Source organism: Corythoichthys intestinalis, chromosome 1, assembly GCF_030265065.1.
Source record: "Corythoichthys intestinalis isolate RoL2023-P3 chromosome 1, ASM3026506v1, whole genome shotgun sequence".
Lineage (NCBI taxonomy): Eukaryota > Metazoa > Chordata > Actinopteri > Syngnathiformes > Syngnathidae > Corythoichthys > Corythoichthys intestinalis.
The window spans coordinates 52,064,982-52,085,655 of NC_080395.1; positions in this window are offsets into that span (position 1 = coordinate 52,064,982).

Sequence of the window (20,674 nt, forward strand, 5' to 3'; positions counted from 1 at the left end):
GAATCGCAGCAGAAAACCGAACACACAACTGGGGTTTCTGGATGCTGGTCTGGCTGGCGAGGAGGCAGAGTGCTTGTGGCAAGCTTCTTTAGTAGGCCAGGAAGTCCAAACCTTGGCCAATGAGGGGTCACCAATCAGGAGTGGTTGAATCAGCAGGACCTGCACCTAATTCATTCAATTAGCCACCAAACTCACGCACACACACAGTGGAAAAAGCAGTTAAAAAAAAAAAAAAGACCAATTGACCCACAGGGTCATAACACCCCACCACCTAAAAATCGGACATTTACCCCCCAGTGTAAATGTGCGATTCAGAGTGCTCGGGATAATGCATCAGCCAGTACATTTTCATTTCCTTTTTTATGATGAACCTCGATGTTGAAATCCTGCAGTAACAAGGACCAGCGCATCAGATGTTGGTTGCTATTCTGCATCTGAGTCAAAAACACGAGTGGGTTATGGTCAGTGAATACAAGAGTGGGCACAGAGCTTGACTCGATGTACACCTCAAAATGTTGTAAAGCCAGTAACAAGGCCAGAGCCTCCTTTTCTATGGTGCTGTAATGTAACTGGTGTTTATTAAACTTTTTCGAAAAGTAACAAACCGGGTGGTCAATATTACGGTCATCTTCCTGCAGGAGGACGGCACCGGCGCCAAGTGCGCTGGCGTCGACCTCTACTTTAAAGGGGCGAGCGAAGTTCGGGGCTGAGAGCACAGGCGCACTGCTGAGGAGGACTTTAGTGGCTTCAAACGCGAGCCGACAGTTATCGGACCAACGAAAAGGGGATTTGGTGCTTGTCAGACTAGTCAGTGGAGCAACAACGTCAGCGAAATTTTTACAGAATGCCCGGTAATACCCAGCCATCCCCAAAAAACGCCTGAGGTCACGGCGGTTTTGGGGTGCTGGAAAATCAACGATGGCCTGAACCTTTGCCAGTACAGGGCAAACCTGGCCCTGACCGACCTTTTTCCCCAGATAGGTAATGGTTGCGTTACCGAATTCACATTTTGCTAAATTTAATGTCAGAGAGGCAGCACGTAAACGATCAAATATTTCACCAAGAGTTTTCGTATGTTCAGGCCATGTTTGAGAATAGGCAACTATGTCGTCTAGATAGACCTCACAATTACGAACGCTACCTAAAACATTCATCAGCCGTTGGAAAGTAGCTGGTGCATTTCGAAGTCCGAATGGCATGACTGTGTACTGTAAAAAATGATCAGGGGTGACAAAGGCACTTATTTCCAAAGCACGTTTTGTTAGCGGGACCTGCCAATAGCCTTTGAGAAGGTCTAATTTGGTCACAAATGTAGCAGAGCCTAGCCTATCAACACAGTCATCCATTCGAGGTAATGGGAACGAGTCAGGTTTAGTGATGGCATTAACTTTGCGGTAATCGGTACAGAAACGTGATGTTTGATCAGGTTTTGGTATGAGCAGCGAAGGGGAGCTCCAAGCGCTACAGCTTGGGACGGCAAAACCATGATCAAGAAGATACCCTACTTCTTTCTCCATCATGGCACGTTTTGTCGGATTCACACGATAGGCATGCTGTTTGATTGGCTTATGATCTTCCACATCAATGTCATGTTCCAAGACCTTTGTCTGGGAAGGGATGTCTTGAAACAAGCTCGAATATCTGTGGATGAGATTACATATGTCAGAGCGAGCAGGGTTTGAAAGGTGTGCTAAGTATACCTCCAGATTCATCGAGACCTCAGAGTTTTGAAGGTGTGCACAGGATGTGGAGCTGTGTTTTTCATTCAGCCCATCAACACTAGGATGGTACGGTGGCTGTGCAGCAGACAAAGCAGTAATAGGGGCAGCGGTACTCTTATCACGGTCGATATATGGTTTTAACATGTTGATGTGACATACACAAGTCTTTCCTGCGATCGGGGGTCTGAAGTACATAATCGGTTTCGCTAAGTTTTCGGTCTATAACATACGGGCCAGAGAATTTTGAACGTAACGCAGCACCCACGATGGGCAACAACACAAGAACCTGGTCACCAGGCTGAAAAGTTCGCACTATGGCCTTTTTGTCATAACGGATTTTCATGTTGCTTTGGGCAACCTTCATTGAATTACGGGCCAAATCGCATGCATGATGCAGTCGTTCCCGGAAAGAGCTAACATAGTCTAACACGTTTTGTTCAGGGTTTGAGTTATCAGAAAGCCATTTTTCACGAAGTAAGCGCAATGGTCCACGTACAGTGTGGCCAAAAACTAAATCGGCTGGACTAAAGCCAAGGGATTCTTGAGGAGTTTCTCGAATGGCGAATAGCAGCAAAGGTAGACCCTAATCCCATTCTCGGTTTGACTCAGTACAGAATTTACATAGCATACTCTTAAGTGTTTGGTGAAACCTTTCTAATGCACCCTGACTCTCGGGATGGTAGGCACTGGAAGCATGATGTTTAATATTGAGCTCTGACATGACTTGAGCAAAAACCTTTGACATGAAATTTGACCCTTGGTCACTTTGAATGCTTTTCGGAAGGCCAAATGTAGAAAAGAACTTTACTAGTGCTTTTACAATGGCGCAGGATTTCAGAGAGCGCAAGGGGATAGCCTCAGGGTAGCGAGTAGAAGCACACATGATAGTTAAAACATAACTGTTACCGGACCTGGTTCGTGGAAGGGGACCAACACAGTCTACAATAACATGCGAGAAGGGTTCACCAACAACAGGAATTGGCCTAAGGGGTGCAGCAGAAATTACTTTGTTAGGTTTACCAGACACTTGACAAGTATGACAGGATTGACAATATTTCACAACATGAGACTTTAGTCCTGGCCAGAAAAAAAAAAACGGAGGATGCGGTTATAGGTTTTTCTAACACCTAAATGGCCAGACATACAATGATCATGGGCCAAACATAGAACTTGGGTACGAAAAGGTTTTGGGACCACAATTTGGCACACAGAGTTATGAGTAAAACCCGAACTAGGCGACCAGAGGCGCATTAGGACCCCATTTTCAAGGTGGTAAGAAACTGATTTTAGGCTTTTGGGATTCTTGATCAAGGCAAAACAATGAGACAAACTACTGTCGCCATTTTGGGCTGCGATTAGCTGATCTTTGTCTACTGATAGTGTCAGATCATCATTAACAGAATGAGACTTAATAGGGACTACTTTTTTACGGGTTGGGGGTGTCTTTGTTGGATTGTTAGAGCATAAAAATGTGTCAGTAAGATCCACCAAGTCACCCATTTTTCGTGCCTGAGCACGAGTCACAGCACACACAGGAAATAAAGGTAGATCTGCCCCCACCTGATCAGGAACATGCATTTCAGAACACTGATTTTCGATTACCTCGGGGGAAGGGTAGACTTTCCCACCGGCCAAATCATTCCCGAGTATCAAGTCAACTCCATCGATCGGGAGCTGGGGTCTAACTGCAATTTTTACTTTGCCTGTTACAAAACAAGATGTCAAATACAGAAAATGCAAAGGGGCACGCACCTCACTCAGTTTTACACCCAACATTAAAATGTCTGAGCCAGAATAAGACTCAGGTGAAAAAGGGAGAACATCCCCACGAATAATCGATTGCTTTGCCCCAGTATCCCGCAGAATAGTGATAGTGACTGGCTTTGTGTTTGCTAATTTTACTGAACCTTTTGAGACGAATGGTTGAAAATCTGCGTCAACCTGGCGTTTTGGTGTTGCTAGATTCATGCTAGGAGCAGATTTTCTGGTCTGGACTGATGCTATTGAGGATGGTGGTTTGGCACTTTTAGATTCTTTTCTTTTCAAGATGGGGCAGGAACCAATCAGGTGTCCTCGCTCATGGCAGTAAAAACATTCACGGGTTTCTGTAACTGAAGAAACGGTGACAGGGTTACGGCGATAGGTTTTAATGGATCGAGGTTTGTCAATGGTAGCTGAATCACGACGGGTTATTGGTGAGGACACATGTTTGTGTGTCAATGCGACCTCATCTGCCAGTACTGCGGCGTCAGTAAGGCAGGTGGTTTTCTGTTAATTTAAATAAACGACTATTCTCTCAGGAAGACAATTTTTAAATTCTTCCATCAATATTAACTCACGTAAATTGTCGAAATTTTTAATCTTGCTAGCTTGGCACCATCTGTCGAACAAAGCAGTTTTCTCCCTCGCGAACTCTACATAGGTTTGGGTGGCAGTTTTTCCACATTTTCTAAATTTTTGCCCATATGCCTCTGGCACTAACTCAAACGCGCGAAGGACGGTGGCTTTCACAATATCGTAATTTAGGCCGTCTTCTAAAGACAGCGAGGTGCACACTTCCTGGGCTTTACCAACCAATCTACATTGAAGTAACAAGGGCCACACATTCTTGGGCCAATTCAATGTAGCTGCAACACATTCAAAAACATTCAAATATGAGTCCACTTCAGACTCTCTGAAAGGCGGAACTAATGCGATGTGCTGGCTAACATCAAACCCTTCATGGGGCATACCGGTGAGCGGTGACTGTGGGGTTGTGGGACTGGCTGTAGCAGCCGCACCACGCTCTAGCTCCAGAGCTTTCACCCGCAGATGCATGGCTTCCACCTCCAACTCCTTGTGTCTCACCTCGACCTCTTTTATGCGAAGCGTTATCCTCAGCTCCTCGGCCGACATAGCAGCCTGACTTGGGGAGGTACGGAGTGGGGGAACACCAGGCGCAGCACCTGGCCCCTCGGTCGGGGCTGGCTCACCCAACAAACCCCTGTCGTTTAACACATTAAACAGGAGCTCACGTAGCTCAGGTTTCCTGATGTTAGGAGGCACAACCACCTCAAAAGCGTGTGCAATTAGAACAAGATCGTCCTTTCTACATTTCTCAAGTACCTTTACAGTCGGATTATTAACAAAATCATCTACATTAAATTCCATAGTCGCCACCACCAAAAAGAAAAAACTGCCAACCAAAAGCAGACAGAGATAGAAAACAGACTCACCAGGACAGGCGACGAACGACGAAAAAGAATCCCGGACGAGCCCGCAAATCATGTTACGCTCCGGTCTAGGGGTTTCAGGACGCAACATGGGGTGTGCTCCTCCCATAAACCCTCACCCAGAATGGCCAGTGGAAACAGAAGATCACTCACGAGCAGTTTCTTTATTTGGCTCAGAGGGAGACAATCGCCAAAATAACAAACAAAACAATCTATGAAAACCCTGTCTTACCTAACAAAAAGGAAAAAAAGTCAAATCAAAGACATCTCCTTTACCTAACTCCTAGCAACAAAACAGGAGAAAACTGTAAAACAAAAAGGCATCTCCCTCCTACAATACTGCTCAATTATTTACACTATACTGTATACAAATTTTACATGAAATAGGAATCGCAGCAGAAAACCGAACACACAACTGGGGTTTCTGGATGCTGGTCTGGCTGGCGAGGAGGCAGAGTGCTTGTGGCAAGCTTCTTTAGTAGGCCAGGAAGTCCAAACCTTGGCCAATGAGGGGTCAATAATCAGGAGTGGTTGAATCAGCAGCACCTGCACCTAATTCATTCAATTAGCCACCAAACTCACGCACACACACAGTGGAAAAAGCAGTAAAAAAAGACCAATTGACCCACAGGGTCATAACAACCAATTGTTGTGACTTTCGTTCAATCTCCCAGAACTCTACTATGAAAAAAACTTGTCCGCACAGTTTACCGCATAGTGCCTGTCATTGGCTTTTTGCAGAGTCAGGATGAAAGATATGGAGGACCAAAGCTGCCAAAATTAAAAATAAAAGTAATTAAAAATAATTCAATAAAAGGCAAAATATAAACGACTATAAATACAAAATAAGAATTAAGATACAAAAACTAAAAATAAATCCAAAAATAAATATGGAAATAAATAGCTAATTAAATAAAAGTAAAAATAAAAATGAATATATATACAAAAATAAGAAATTACATTAAAAATGTAAGAATAAATACAAAAATAAATGTGGAAATAAATACAAAAATAAATATATTGATTGAAATAAATGTCAATCAATAAATAAAAGCGCTTTGCCTTATATTTACTTATTTCATTGTCAGCGCCAACTTGCAAGTGGAAATGTTATTCAAATGAGGGGGCGTTCCTAAGGGTGCCATGGGTTGAACTATTCGCTTATTGGTTGATCGACATTCGATTTCTGAAATCTACTAGCCATGCCTGCCACAGATGACAGAACGTGGGTCTGAAAGTCAGGGAAACAGCCGACCTAGTTTAGTAGTCCTACTTGGTGAGAAGTGAGAGAATATGCATTATCCACCGTCGAATGTCAAAGCATGGTATAAAGTGAGTTTGTATGACAGTGGCATATTTTAAAATGAAAACTTGGTTATTCGTATGGCATGCTGCACTCTCTATATATATCTGACTGCTACTGGTATCAAAGCTACTTGTAACTGCTCCAGTGTAGCTTAGCAGAAGTTACAACTAAGTTCTCATGAAAGCAAACGATATTCCTGCTCACCATAACATTGTTTTTAGAGTCTCTGACTTGAATAATTCCACTGACATCGCAACGTTGGATGCTCGGTGATTACAGGGATCCCAGGATCTCATCCAAATTCTGGGTTCAGACTGATGCAAGGACGTCTCAGGTTCCGACGTACAAAGGTTCAGAGTAAGTGAATGTCATTAATAATTTGACTTGGACTATAGTTTCATTCATTCAAATGAAGTGTCAAGAGGAAATATTTGTGTTAAAAAAAAAAAAAAACAAGCCGAATCATGACTTTGCCATCAGGGTTAAACCATTTTGTTATTTCAAGTCCTGTTTAAACACTAGAAATTACTTCTTCAGCTTTTATGCAATGCAACTTTTTAAATTGCAACTTGTTTTCCTGTTTTTTCATGGAGGACTTCGTGTGCAAGAATCCATGCCACGTCTGGATCCACCGGGAATTGTCCGCACACTACAACTACAAACTGTTCGGCGTGGATGATATTCTGTGCCAGCCCCCAACAGTCAAAGGCATAGCTATGGCAACCATAAAGTCATAAATTAAAGCTCTGTATTGAGGGACTCGGAAGGAAGTACAAAAATAAATTAAGACCATATTTTTTTCACCCATTTTGGAACGATAAACCCATATACAGTATAATATAGACCATTTTAAATTAAGTTTAAATATTTCATGCTTTTATTATTTATTACGCGCTAGGAATCTTAATTCATTTAGATTTGGAGTGCTTTCGCTGCCAGCCTCTCCCATTCAAAAATTGATTGGATGTCAAGCGCTGTCAGTGGCAGCCAATGAGTTAAATGTTGATGTTTATGGCTTGCAAAAATAAGAAACCCTAAAATTTTATGTCTCAGAATTACGAGAAAAAAAAAATTCTGGGCCCTGCAACACATTGTCTGTTATTGCAGAAATGTTGGTATAGTTTTAGTTGCCACTTCTGGGAGATGATTGGATGAAATTTTACCCATCAAAATCAAATTATGAGGTGTGGCACGCCCTCTTTGCTTGTTGGCTCTTTGAAAATGGCTTAACAAGTTCAACTTCAAAAGGGATAACGTAAAGTGCACATTTCTAATCAAAAACATAACATTAAAAAAACAAACAAACAATAAAAGCATGAAATATCCCTGACCAAAAAAGTTAAATAAAATTATATAAATGCGAACACTTTCAGTCTAGGGCTAGGCACATACAGATGAGGCTAATCAATAACTAAATTTGCCATATACGATGTGTGCATGTTTAGTTATATTTTAGGACTAGTTGGTTCAACTTTAAATTACATATTTGCAGTTTTATGTGATGGTCCACATGGTCATCCCCCCCCCCCCCCCCCCCCCCCATGTCGATGTCAATCCCAGAAGTGCAGCTGCGACAGGCCTCGACTCCTGAAGAAATTCAGCAGATGTCAGAATTTTCTAATGTATTGAATGTCTTCAACGAGACTATCCAGCCTGCGTCAAATATTTGGACTTGTTTTAAATGACAGCATAGAATGTTGGTTGTCGTTGATGTGACAGTACCTCAATAATGTGAAGAAATAATAAAGGCAATGATTGTTTTTCTGCAAAGTAATATTTTATTGATGACCAGTGTAATACAATACAAATGATAAACAGGCAATTGATGTACAAAAAAGGACTTCCAGCACAACTAACTCGTTCATCAAAAAAATTGTCCACTGGACACCAACATGAGCCACTTAAGGTCAGTAACTTTTTCCCCTAATACTGGCCAACTGCTCACCATCAGCATTCCCTGAAATGTAAATTTATTGCGTCTTCGGGGAGCTTTAGGGTAAAAAGAAAAAAAAAAAAAAAAGCACGTAAATAAGTGAGAACGAGAGATGTCTTATTGTTGAGGAACGACACCCCAACCTTCCTCAGGAGTATCTAGAAGAAAATAGATGACAACGGCAAAATGGTATAATAGATTAGCTACGAAAGCATTAAACGAGACACCAGCCGGTGCAAACAGTCTTCCGGAGCACCACACGAACTTGAATGTGTGAATTTTGCTTCACTAAATTGCGCTAACGCTAAACTATTCCTTGTGAGTTTAATGTTGTTAGCAGCTTTATCCATGTCCCGCCTTGCCTCGCAGTCTTCCGAGACCCAATGCAAGGTATTAGCTTATGGAAGATTATATAGATTCAACATACCTCAACTGGACTTAAGTAAAAAGTTTTTAAAAAAAACACACACACCAAATTACCAATTTAATACGTACCTTGTCCTCATCCAACCGATTGCCAGCATATCGTAGCCGCTTAGATTCCGACCTTCTCGTCTCGTCCCATTATTTTACGAAGCAAGCAAGCAGCAGGAAGGCAGACATTACTTCGTCGATCGAGAGGATCACTGAACTGGCATGTCGATCGACCAATGGGTGGATAGTTCAACACATGTAGTACCGCCCCCTCATTTGAATAACATTTCCACTTGAACGTTGGCACTGACAATGAAATAAGTAAATATATGGCAAAGTGTTTTTATTTATTGATTGACATTTATTTCAATCAATATATTTATTTTTGTATTTATTTCCACATTTATTTTTGTATTTATTCTTACATTTTTAATGTAATTTCTTATTTTTGTATATATATTCATTTTTATTTCTACTTTTATTTAATTAGCTACTTATTTCCAAATTTATTTTTGTATTTATATTTAATTTTTGTATCATATTTCTTATTTTTGTATTTATTTTCGTTTTTATTTTGCTTTTTATTGATTGATTTATTTTTATTTTTATTTTTAATTTTGGCAGCTTTGGTCCTCCATAGAAAGACACCAAATGCCATTCAATGTTGACGACTTGTATTGTATGTGCGGTCACTCCGAGATAGTTAGAATTGCTCAAGGAAGTCCAGTGGTCCCCTGTCAAAGCCACATACTTGAAAGACTTCAATAGGTCTTCTTTGGTCTGCTTTTCGTCATTGTATAGAAGCTTAATCTTGTTTGCCATAGTTTTCCTGCACGGTAGTTCGTAAGTTGGGTCAGATGTAGCTATTTGTAGCACGGACTAAAGCCCCCCTTCCTCCACCACAGAAAGTGGTCTACAATCCGCTGAAATCCATTTTGCCAGGGAGTTGCATAATTTATCTGGTGCAGACTTACTTATTTTGGCTTAGAAGCCCGTCATTTCGTCCAGAGTAGACTGGCTGGAGCGTTTTTTTGCCGCAAGTGTGAACGCTAGCGTTAGCCAAGTCTGTGCTCGCCCCGATGTGTTTAGCATTGAGATGGTACTTGAGGCTGGAACTGATTCAGTGATAAGTAAATTCCTTTTTGCACAGCTTGAACAAAACAATGCTCTTGTCCGTTGTCCCATCAGGACGCTTTTTATCGGAAAAACTACCCCCCAACTGTCCAAATAACACTTTGTCTCCCATCACTGATAGTGTTAACGTTTGTTTGTGTGTGTCAGATTTACAGGCGCCCATCTCATCAGACCACAGGACATGGTTCCAGTAATCCATGTGCTTTGTTTACATGCTTTAGTAAACTGTTTGCGGGCTTTCTTGTGTACCGTCTTCAGAAGAGGCTTCCTCCTGGGGTGACAGCTATGCACACCAAATTTGTGTAGAGTGCGGCGTACGGTCTGAGCACTAACAGGCTGACCCCCCACCTCTTCAATATCTGCTGCAATGCTGACAGCACTCCTGTAACGAGTCACATGACATTCAAAAGGGTTAGGGTTAGGGACAAGCAGTACTCAATTTGTACATTTAGGGATGTACGTAGTTTCTAAGGGGTGTACTCACCTTTGTTACCGGGGGTTTAGATATTAATGGCTATATTTTGAGTTATTTTGAGGGGAAAATAAATTAACTCTATTATATAAGCTGCACACGGACTACTTTTCATTGTGTGAAAGTGTCATTTTTTCAATGTTGTCCCATGAAAAGATATGTTTAAATATCTGCAGAAATACGAGTGGTGTACTCACGTTTGTGATACACTGTATATACAGTACAGGCTAAAAGTAGGCTGAGAAGGACTCACCTTCTCATTCGTGCATTTTCTTTATTTTCATGACTATTTACATTGTAAATTCTCATTGAAGGTAATGAAACTATGAATGAACATGTGTGGGATTGTGTACTGAGCAAAAAAAGATGAAATAACTAAAAACATGTATAACATTCTCGTATGTTTAATGTAGCCACCCTTTGCTCTAAATTCTTTTTTGCACACTTTTGCGATTCTCTTGTTGAGCTTCAAGAAGGAGTCACCTAAAATGGTTTTTGACTTCACAAGTATGCCTTTTCATGGTTGATTAGTGGAATTCACTGCTTTATCAATGGTGTTGGGTGGTTCATTTGCGTTGCATTGTGTGCTTTCTCATGATGGATGGATGGATGGATGGATGGATGGATAGATAGATAGATAGATAGATAGATAGATAGATAGATAGATAGATAGATAGATAGATAGATAGATAGATAGATAGATAGATAGATAGATAGATAGATAGATAGATAGATAGATAGATAGATAGATAGATAGATAGATAGATAGATAGATAGATAGATAGATAGATAGATAGATGGCTGAATAGATGATAGAATTGGAGTACTGTACAACATTGCAATAGGAATGTGTAATAAATGTCCCAATAGTCATACAAAAGAAAAGAAAATCTAAAAGTTTTTGATCAAGAGGAGCAGCATTGTTTGTGTTTTGCTTCACATCTATACTCGCATGCACGCATACTGTATGTGTGATCAGTTTGTTTTTTGTTTGATGTGCAGCAAAGTTTAAAAATTAATTTCCCTTTGGGAGTAAAAAACAAAAAACAAAAAAAAAAAATCACACTGAGAGGCCCCTAGAGATATGGTGTCCACTCTAGTTCCAAGGTAAAAAATAATATATTTCTTATAGGTAATCTGTCCCCATAATTTAGTAATCTGTACTCACAATTTACTAACCTGCGAATACAAACTACAAAATTGTGGTAATAGATTACTTAACTGTGGTTACAATTTACTAATCTGGACCACATTTATTTTTTTCAGTAGGGGTTCTGTTACTGCGAGGTACACTTTGTGTGTGTGTGTGTGTGCGTGGGGGGGGGGGGGGGGGGTCGTGAATTAGTGATATTGAATCTCCTTAAACAGTACATACAGTAGTTTGTAAATTTCAACATTGTACTGTATGTGCAGTACAACTACAAGTGAAGAATAGAAATGATAATTTACCAATTTACTAATTTTGTTTTCTTTTCTTCAATTGTTTTAATTAATTTAAAATATCCATGTCTGCTTCTGATCTAGTCAGTGAGAAGGTCTCGTTTGACCGTGTTTGGTTGACAGTGCCAATGTCTCTGTGTGTGAACACAGATGGCATTCTTGTGTGTATGTTTTCAAGAATGGTTCGGAAATGTAGCTGAAAGATGTTGAGGCTGACTGAACTTTCTCAGGATTTAAAGTTTTGTTTACTGAATAATTTTCCACACACCAGTCAAGACATCAAGAGTTAAACTGTTTTTTTTTCTGTTTGATTTGTTTTGCTTTTTGGGAAAAAAAGTTGCATTGCCACATTGTGTTTTTACTTATGTTGTAAATATTGTACATTCTTCCTGAGAATATTTGTTTTTAGCTCCTGATTGCACAATATAAAGAACTCGTCACCATTATGATTAAATTCAAAGAAAAATTCATAAGAAGTCATTGGTTTGTGATCGGTGATGCAAAACACAATTAATACTTACATTAAACAATATATATATTATACATATTTTACTGGTTCTCATATAATTATGCAGGTGTAATAAGTTGGCTCCGAATATCTTGCTTTGATCAAATATATTGTTAGTGAACCTATTTTATGGGACACATAAATGTTCCAATAATTTCCCAAGATTAGTTTTTTAAAGCAGTGGAGGCAGCTACTTGGCAGCTGAAAGGTAATGCTGTGCAATTAATATCTCTCGTTTATTCATGAGTTAGAGCCTTGGATATAAACGAGCACCGTAATTAATCACATTTGACCTAGTTATTGTATTATGAAAGCTTATTTATCCTTCTGTCTTACTGTTCCCTGCCTCCTTCCTTGTTTGTGGTCGGTTGTGAGATCCTTGATTAAGTGATCAACGGTGATGCCTTATCAAGCATATCCTGTTGCCCCTGATGGAGCCAAATATGGCTGGATGGACATGATTATTCACTTATTACAGGAAGCATTAACCAACACCTTATAAATTGTTTTAATCTATGTAAACTTTGTGTCATGTAAACTTTGTGTACTCTTTATGGATGACAACTATATTTTCCCCCAAACACTCCTTGCTTGAAATTTGTCTTCATTCATCCACTTTTGCCGCACCACTGTAATTCCTCCTCTGAACTCCCATTTTTGTTCTTAACTGATGCTTGCTGAGCGCATTTGATGCACCTCTGGCATCTGTTGGTTGTTTCGGGGTCATTAAAATTGTTCACAAGGTTAATTCTGGTGAAAAGATATGTCGGACCCTTATTGTGAATGTAAGTGTTCCAAAAGATGTATGTGTTTGGTAGTAAATTAGTTACAATTTGAGGTTACAATTCATAACATGAAAAAAAAAAAACTTTTAAACTAGGATTTTCATGGACCCACCCACCCCTTTAACCCTGGATACTTAGACCCCCCCCCCCCCCCCCACACACACACACACATAATTTATTCTCACCCTTCCTTTTGACCAAAGTAACTTGTCCAAAATTTTCTGTTAAAAAAAGGGAAATTTTTTGGTTTCTCAACCATCGGTGTTCAAAATCAAAACTGTGACATCCATTGTTGATAGTAAATTCACCTATGCACATGCTTGTCAATTTCCATCTCTTCTTCCACTCTTCCTGCTTTCTGATGCTCTACTGTGTCTGGACGGAAATGTGGCTATATCAGTGTAACTGTAATGCAATTAATCAGTGTTTCTCAACTAGAAGGTTGTGCCCTAAAAGTGGTTTAAGTTGCCTAGGTGGGTTCCCTAGCATACCTCTCTTATTCCTCCTTGCTGATTTATCCTTGCTGCGAGCAAATAACGTTCTAATATCCATTTGCAAGAGTAATACTTTTTGACTCAAATTATATGTATATATATTAAAAAAAAAGAAAAAAAAAACACATCTTGTTACAGATTACAGGGACTGCAATAACAAATAAAAGGCTTGTAAATCTGCTGGAAATTATGATGAGCATACATACAAATTTATTTGGCAATTAATTCTTACACATTGATTCTATTCATTTTGGTCATATATACAAATAGAAATACTAGTATTTAGCATTTGTATTGATACAAGTCAAATACCACTGATCATACTAACACAATATTAGACAAAGCTCTTGAGAGCCTCTCACTCATATTGCATTTAACTGTCATTGTATTCACAGCCAGTTAGCTAAAAGATGGCAGCTAATTTGATACTTCAGTTTACTAACAGAGTAGTTTACCGTAGTTAAGTGCCTGATGCATAAAGAGTAAAGTTGAACCATTTAAATTCACAATTCGTGGGAATAGACGATCAAACAAACATCAACGCAGGGGTAAAAACGAACAACAAGGATGGTGAGTTTATCTGTCACTAACCTGTAGAGCAGATGGGAAGATATAAATTTGCACCGTCGGCTGTATGATTGGCACCCTTACCGTAATATTGATGCTGCAGCCACGTTTTTTTTTTTTTTTTGTGTTTGTTTGCGTTTTTTGTTAATCTGTCCTGTTCAGCTGCTTGACACGGAGAATTGGGAATCTAACTGTCCGATTGGTCTGAACAGTTTTAATGTATCACATTCAAGCATGATATACTCCCATTGAGATAATTACAGTATTTATTGTTTCATTTATTAGGAAAAAGCAGCAAGCACAAAGGGGTTATGGGGGACAGAAAGGGAATTAGAAAAGGAGAGAGAGAAAAGAACAAACAACAAGAAGAAATATATTCAATGCCTACACAAACTATGACTATAGTAGCACGATCGTTAGCAATTGAATTTCCGGTTGACACCATGTTGGGGGCCTAACTACCGAGGAGAAAAAGTAGGGGGGAGGGGGGGCCGGTCATAAAAATATGTGATTAGGTGGAGTGGAGCGTACACTCTTCAGCAAGGTGAGGTGTAGAACCCAGTATTGTGTGAATCTATTGTAAGCAGGGGCACACTGGTAATCAGTGGGTTCTGGAGGATCACAGAACGGCCGGTGCCCTGGACGGCCGGCGGCCGCCATTCATTATACATCACTATTTTTATCCCCCCTATCCTCAGATTATCTACAGTTCGCATCCAATCCGACAGGTGGCAGCAAAGCGCCTGGCTGTTCAACGCCAATCTGATAAAAGAACTAAGAAGGCACAGAGTAGCCTTCATTGGTTCCTTGTGGAAGCAAAATAGCGACGAGCGTCAATGCACAATATGGATGGTGGTGGCAAAAAAAGAAAAGAGAAGGGTGGCGCGGAGAAGGTTAGGGAGAAAAAAATTAAAGAAACTGGAGAGCGAAGCGTTAAAATGTCATAAATTGACAAATATTTTCGGAAGCAGCAGTCTGGCTGCAACGGCCAGATCGGGTAACAACAGCCCAGCCCCCGGCGATGGTAAGAGTGGGAGCGGCAGCCGCTCTGACGTGCAGCCGGTGCAGGGAGAGAGAAAAGAAGAGGGAGTGGGTAATGATAAACTGGTGGAAGTTCCCCAGACAAGCGCAGGGCAAGTAAATAGGGATGATGAGGGTTACTTGCTCGGTATTCTGGAAATTGTTATCCACCAGGTAGCTACATTTTAAATGAAATAAATGACAATTAAAGGGTTAGTGCCAGCTAGTCCATGTACCCGTTTGCAATCGTGTCAAGTTACAGTATGCTAGTCCTACTATCACTCTCCTAAGAAAAAATATTTTAGCTGTAAAACAATGTATGCACACGCAGCAGCAATATTAATTCAGAAAAAATATAACGAAATATTAATAAAATGAATGGTTTTACTTTAAAATTTAGGTAGTTAAATTGATATGTTATACAGTATATTTTTAATCATTTATATATCGTTTTGTTTTCTGGTTAATACTTTCCAATGAAGGTTATGTATAAAGGATTTGTCTTGAAATGTTTATTGTATTTTCATGTATTATTTGTATGGCAAGATTAATTATGGCAGGGGTCTCCAAACCTGTCCTCAAGGGCCGCTGTGAGCCTGGTTTTTGTTTCAACCGATCGAGTACAGACAGTTTAACCAATGAAGTTTCTGCTAAAACAATCAGCACCTGACTGCAATCAACTGATTACACTTGTAAGACACCAGATTGCTGCATAGGTGTTGTCTTGTTTCGTTGGAATGAAATCCTGCGCCCGCTGCGGCCCTATGTGGAATAGTTTGGAGACCACTGAATTATGGCATAAACAATGAAATAATTTTATAGACAGAGATATATAGAGATATATTATAATCAATTGTATACATAAAACTTGCTTTGAAATATAAATTCTTTCATTTGTTTATTCAGGTTGATCATAGAGCTAGTACAGAAACCCCGGACCCCCCTAGGGGGTGTGTGTTTCCTTTCGTATAGCGATTCTTGTGAGCTGGGCTGAGTCAAAGTCCAGGGCTGCTTTTTAGTCCCAGTCCGCCCTTGCTTGTAAGTGTGGATATGTCGACATCCTATTCTATGTTGCCTGATCGCTACTTCTTCCACCAATATTTTCTCTACTTGCATGTGTCTAATTGCACCCAGTCATGCATGAATCTCATTAGACGCGTGATAGTCCTGCTGACAAGTGGAAATGCTGCACAGGGGCCACCCCAGAAAGTCAGCGGGGTGAGCCAGCGCAGTACGATCCTCCTACCGCAGCTCCAGTAAGGGGCCGCCATCATCCCCCCAGGACCCAGGGTGGTCCCCCGGACCATCCGCGCCCCCACTAACCAGCCTTCAGGGAAGGGATGAGAGGACATGGTACCCCCCTTGCCCACCCCCACCGTGTGTGGAGGGTAGTGTAGTGTATGCATTAAAATAGAAGAGCCCGCTTGAGGGCAGTGGGACCGCCGCACAGAAGTTCTTCCCAGCTGCACATTCCACCGCCCATCGCCAAAGCCCCCCAATGGAGTATAAAGTACAGTATGTGGTCCATTAAAAGAGGTGAAGGAATGGCGGGGCCTGTGGCGGGGAGGTAACTGTCACCCCCCCCCCCGCCCCCTGTGTTTGATAGAACACGGACGGATATCATTTGACATTTTTTAATATAAAATGGTTAACTGTAAGACTTTGATCAAACATACTTGTTATAAGCAGTTACTAAATCACTGGTAAAGCATTAATGTGCCTTTTCAATGATAAAATGGGTTGAACATCATTTAGCGTTAGCCACACTAATGAGACAGAAGAACAGCCATTTTCTTTGAGTTTTGAAATATATTATCTTGCTTTCACATGAAAGGCACCTGGAGTGCATTAACATGGCTAGAGATATAAAATTAGACGGTGCACCACAATTTTGTCTTGATATATAGAAATGAACTATAACTGAACAATGTAGTGCAATGTGTAGCCCTAACAACTCAAAAGAAAATGAAACTTCAAACATGCGGGTAAATTATAAATTTATGTGAAATGGCAAATCACGCAGAGCACAGACAGAATCTTTAAATGGATTCCAGTATGATGTGAAACACATTCTTCAAAGCTTCACTATAACGGCCATTAATGCTTCCTGCAGGCAGCGCTATAGACCAACAGGCAGGAAAGCGTCTAAACCTACATTTTTACCATGCCATCTCTGCCTACGTTGGCTGTACATTTGTGTTCAGCAAAAGCTTTAGGGATCGGACAGATACCGGTACATATTAAACATGCGTCTTAACAGTTTACAATAAAGCTCAGTCTGATTGTCTGTATCGCTGGATTTTCTCATTGAAAGGAATGCTTTAGTCTCTGCTCTCAAATGGACCTAACTCAGAAAAGGCAATCACCTGCCTGCTTTATGGCTGAGCACATTTTTCACTCATGACATTCAGTCTGTTATTTACGTAACCTTCTTTCAAGTACACACTCTGTGTGGAACAGTCCTGAAATGCGACTGTTCCTTGTCAGATCTGGCCAGAGAGAGGAGTTGGTTAGGTGGGTGCCGCATCACACGGTGCATCTCGCTATGGCTGTGTACCAGCGGGTGAAGTGGTGGCAGTGAGCCGAATGCAAGTGCGATGCTGCGCGGCGAGGTAATGACAGGTAATGCGACTGTAATGACAGGTCATCAGTCACATTTCAGGAATGCAAAGCTGCTTCAGTAAATTAAACATAAAATACTTATGTGTGCATGAAACTGTCTGACTCTTAAACAGACATTGGCCTCGCTCACCAATTTAGACTGCATTTGTTCGAAGAAAAGCTGTACCCCCACCACCGAATATACTGTATAAATATTTTTAAATTCAGACATTAACAATTTTTCTTCACTTAAGGTTTTGCGGTTATGAATGGGAGAATATGGCCCCAAGATAACAAGAGAAATCTCAACAAACACTTGATAAAGCCTATAAACGTAATTTCTTGCAGATTTCTTGGATATTCTCCATATTGTGTCTCCTCTACGGTGGACATTACTTGATTTTGCATAATCTTGTGAACAAACTAACTCATAAACAAATCACTGGTTGTGACAAAACCACCTCCTTGCCTGTGGGAACCATATTTTAATCACAGTTTTTGTGCTTTGCCGTTTTTCTTGCTGAGCAGTGGATTCAAACAATTAAAAAGAACACTCGACACACTCAGAAAATGTCACAACTTGACACCGTGTCCCTAGAATGATTACTTGCATTGTAATCAGCATGTTTTGAAAACTAAAAAAAAACTTCGTTTCAACTTGTAAGGCTCTCAGACATGCATAGACAGCATCAATTAAAGCACGGATGCACTCACTCAATTTGTTAGCCTAAATACTTCTTCTGATGTTTTTCCCCTGCATCACCTACTTGTGTGTGTTGAGAGGTAGCAGATGTGCAATGCGCACACGGCCAATTATTGGAAGACTGTAGTGAAACCAGTGAAATGTATTTTAACAGCAGGTGTGATCCAGCGCGCTCATTAGATGCACAAAGATTAAATCCCGGTGCAAAAAAGAGAGGTGTTATTCCGAAGTTAGCTGTAGTTGATTTGAGTAGTTCCACATAAAAGGATGTTTCATTTTGTTTTAATTGTTTTGTCTCATTTTTTCTGAGATTTCTCACAAAGCTTGAAGCTACTCCCTGAGGAGGGCAAGGACAATTTAGATAAATGCTTCTTATTTCTTTTCTGTTAGCCGGGGTTTTGCATCATGAGGATTTTTAGTGCTACTTCTTCTATTACTACTCCTGACTCAAAACACAAGCGAATGGCGGTGTAAAAAGTACCAGTATTCAGCTACGTTGCCAATACACATTTACAGTGGGGCAAATAAGTATTTAGTCAACCACTAATTGTGCAAGTTCTCCCACTTGAAAATATTAGAGGGGTCTATAATTGTCAACAAATCATGGTGGAAAATAAGTATTTGGTCTATACCAAAAGTTCATCTCAATACTTTGTTATGTACCCTTTGTTGGCAATAACGGAGGCCAAACGTTCTCTGTAATGCTTCACAAGCTTTTCACACACTGTTGCTGGTATTTTGGCCCATTCCTCAATTCAGATCTCCTCTAAAGCAGTGATGTTTTGGGGCTGTCGTTGGGCAACATGGGGGGACCTAGTGAATGACCTACAGAGAGCTGGGACCACAGTAACAGAGGCTACTATCAGTAAAATAATGCGCCGCCAGGGACTCAAATCCTGCACTGCCAGACGTGTCACCCTGCTATAGAAAGTACACGTCCAGGCCCGTCTGCGGTTCGCTAGAGAGCATTTGGATGATCCAGAAGAGGACTGGGAGAATGTGTTATGGTCAGATGAAACCAAAATAGAACTTTTTGGTAGAAACACAGGTTTTGGTAGACACACAGGTTTGTTCGGAGGAAAAAGAATACTGAATTGCACCATACCCACTATGAAGCATGGGGGTGGAAACATCATGCTTTGGGGCTGTTTTTCGGGAAAGGGACCAGGACGACTGATCTGTGTTTACGAAAGAATGAATGGGGCCATGTATTGAGAGATTTTGAATGAAAATCTCCTTCCATCAGCAAGGGCATTGGAGATTAGATGTGGCTGGGTCTTTCAGCATGACAATCCCAAACACACAGCCAGGGCAACAAAGGAGTGGCTTCGTAAGAAGCATTTCAAGGTCGTGGACTGCCGTAGCCAGTTTCCAGGTCTCAACCCCATAGAAAATCTGCGGAGAGAGTTGAAAGTCCGTGTTGCCCGACGACAGCCCCAAAATATCACTGCTCTAGAGGAGATCTGCATGGAAGAATTCGATCAAAATACCAGTAACAGTGTGTGAAAAGCTTGTGAAGAGTTACAGAAAACTTTTGGCTTCCGTTATTGCCAACAAAGTGTTAGGTTTTGTGTTTGGTTTCTCCTTGTGTGACTTGTCCCTGTGATTACCCATTGCTCTCACCTGTATGTGTTTTCCCAGTGTATCCTGCAATCTGCATCCACCTGTGTTACCCAGCTGTTCCTCGTCTCGTTACCCCTTGTCTGCGTATATAATGACCCAGTTTCTTGTCACCCTTTGTGGCGTCATTGTCAATGTAAGTGTCAATGTCAGCGTCTACGTCCATGTCAAAGCCAAGATCTGCCAAGCCCTCGTGTTAATCCTAGTAAGTTTTTTGATACCCAGCCTTTTGTTAGTAACCTGAGTTTTCTTTGCTGCTGTGTTTTTGAGATCACCTCAGTGTTGGTTTGTACTTTGTTTTTTCTGTCGGCCTTAATTAAATCATTTTTCGCACCACCTTTTTTGAGTTCTCTGCCACCTGCCTTGCATCTTTGTTTTCCCTGCAATTGGGTCCACACAACCTGCCTGCCCACGCCCCAGGTGACAGAATGACGCAACCAAATATGGACCCAGCGGGAAACTTCCGACCCCTCAGCCTTGCTCCTCACCTGTTTTTGGATTCGGATTTCTCTGAATGTGAAGAAGGCCCTGACTTAATTAACCTTCTTTCCGACAGCGATCCCGACCCAGATTTTGAGTTCATGCCCTTTTTTTTTTCACCCTCTCGGATTTTTTCAGGCCTCCTTCATTCTATGCCACCCAGTCTGTCCATGAACAGTTTCAAAAAGCCCCGGCGTGCTCGTCCACGCCGACGTCGTGGGCTTGTCTTGACGGCTCGGCTTCCCGAGGCTACTGTGCCGGCTC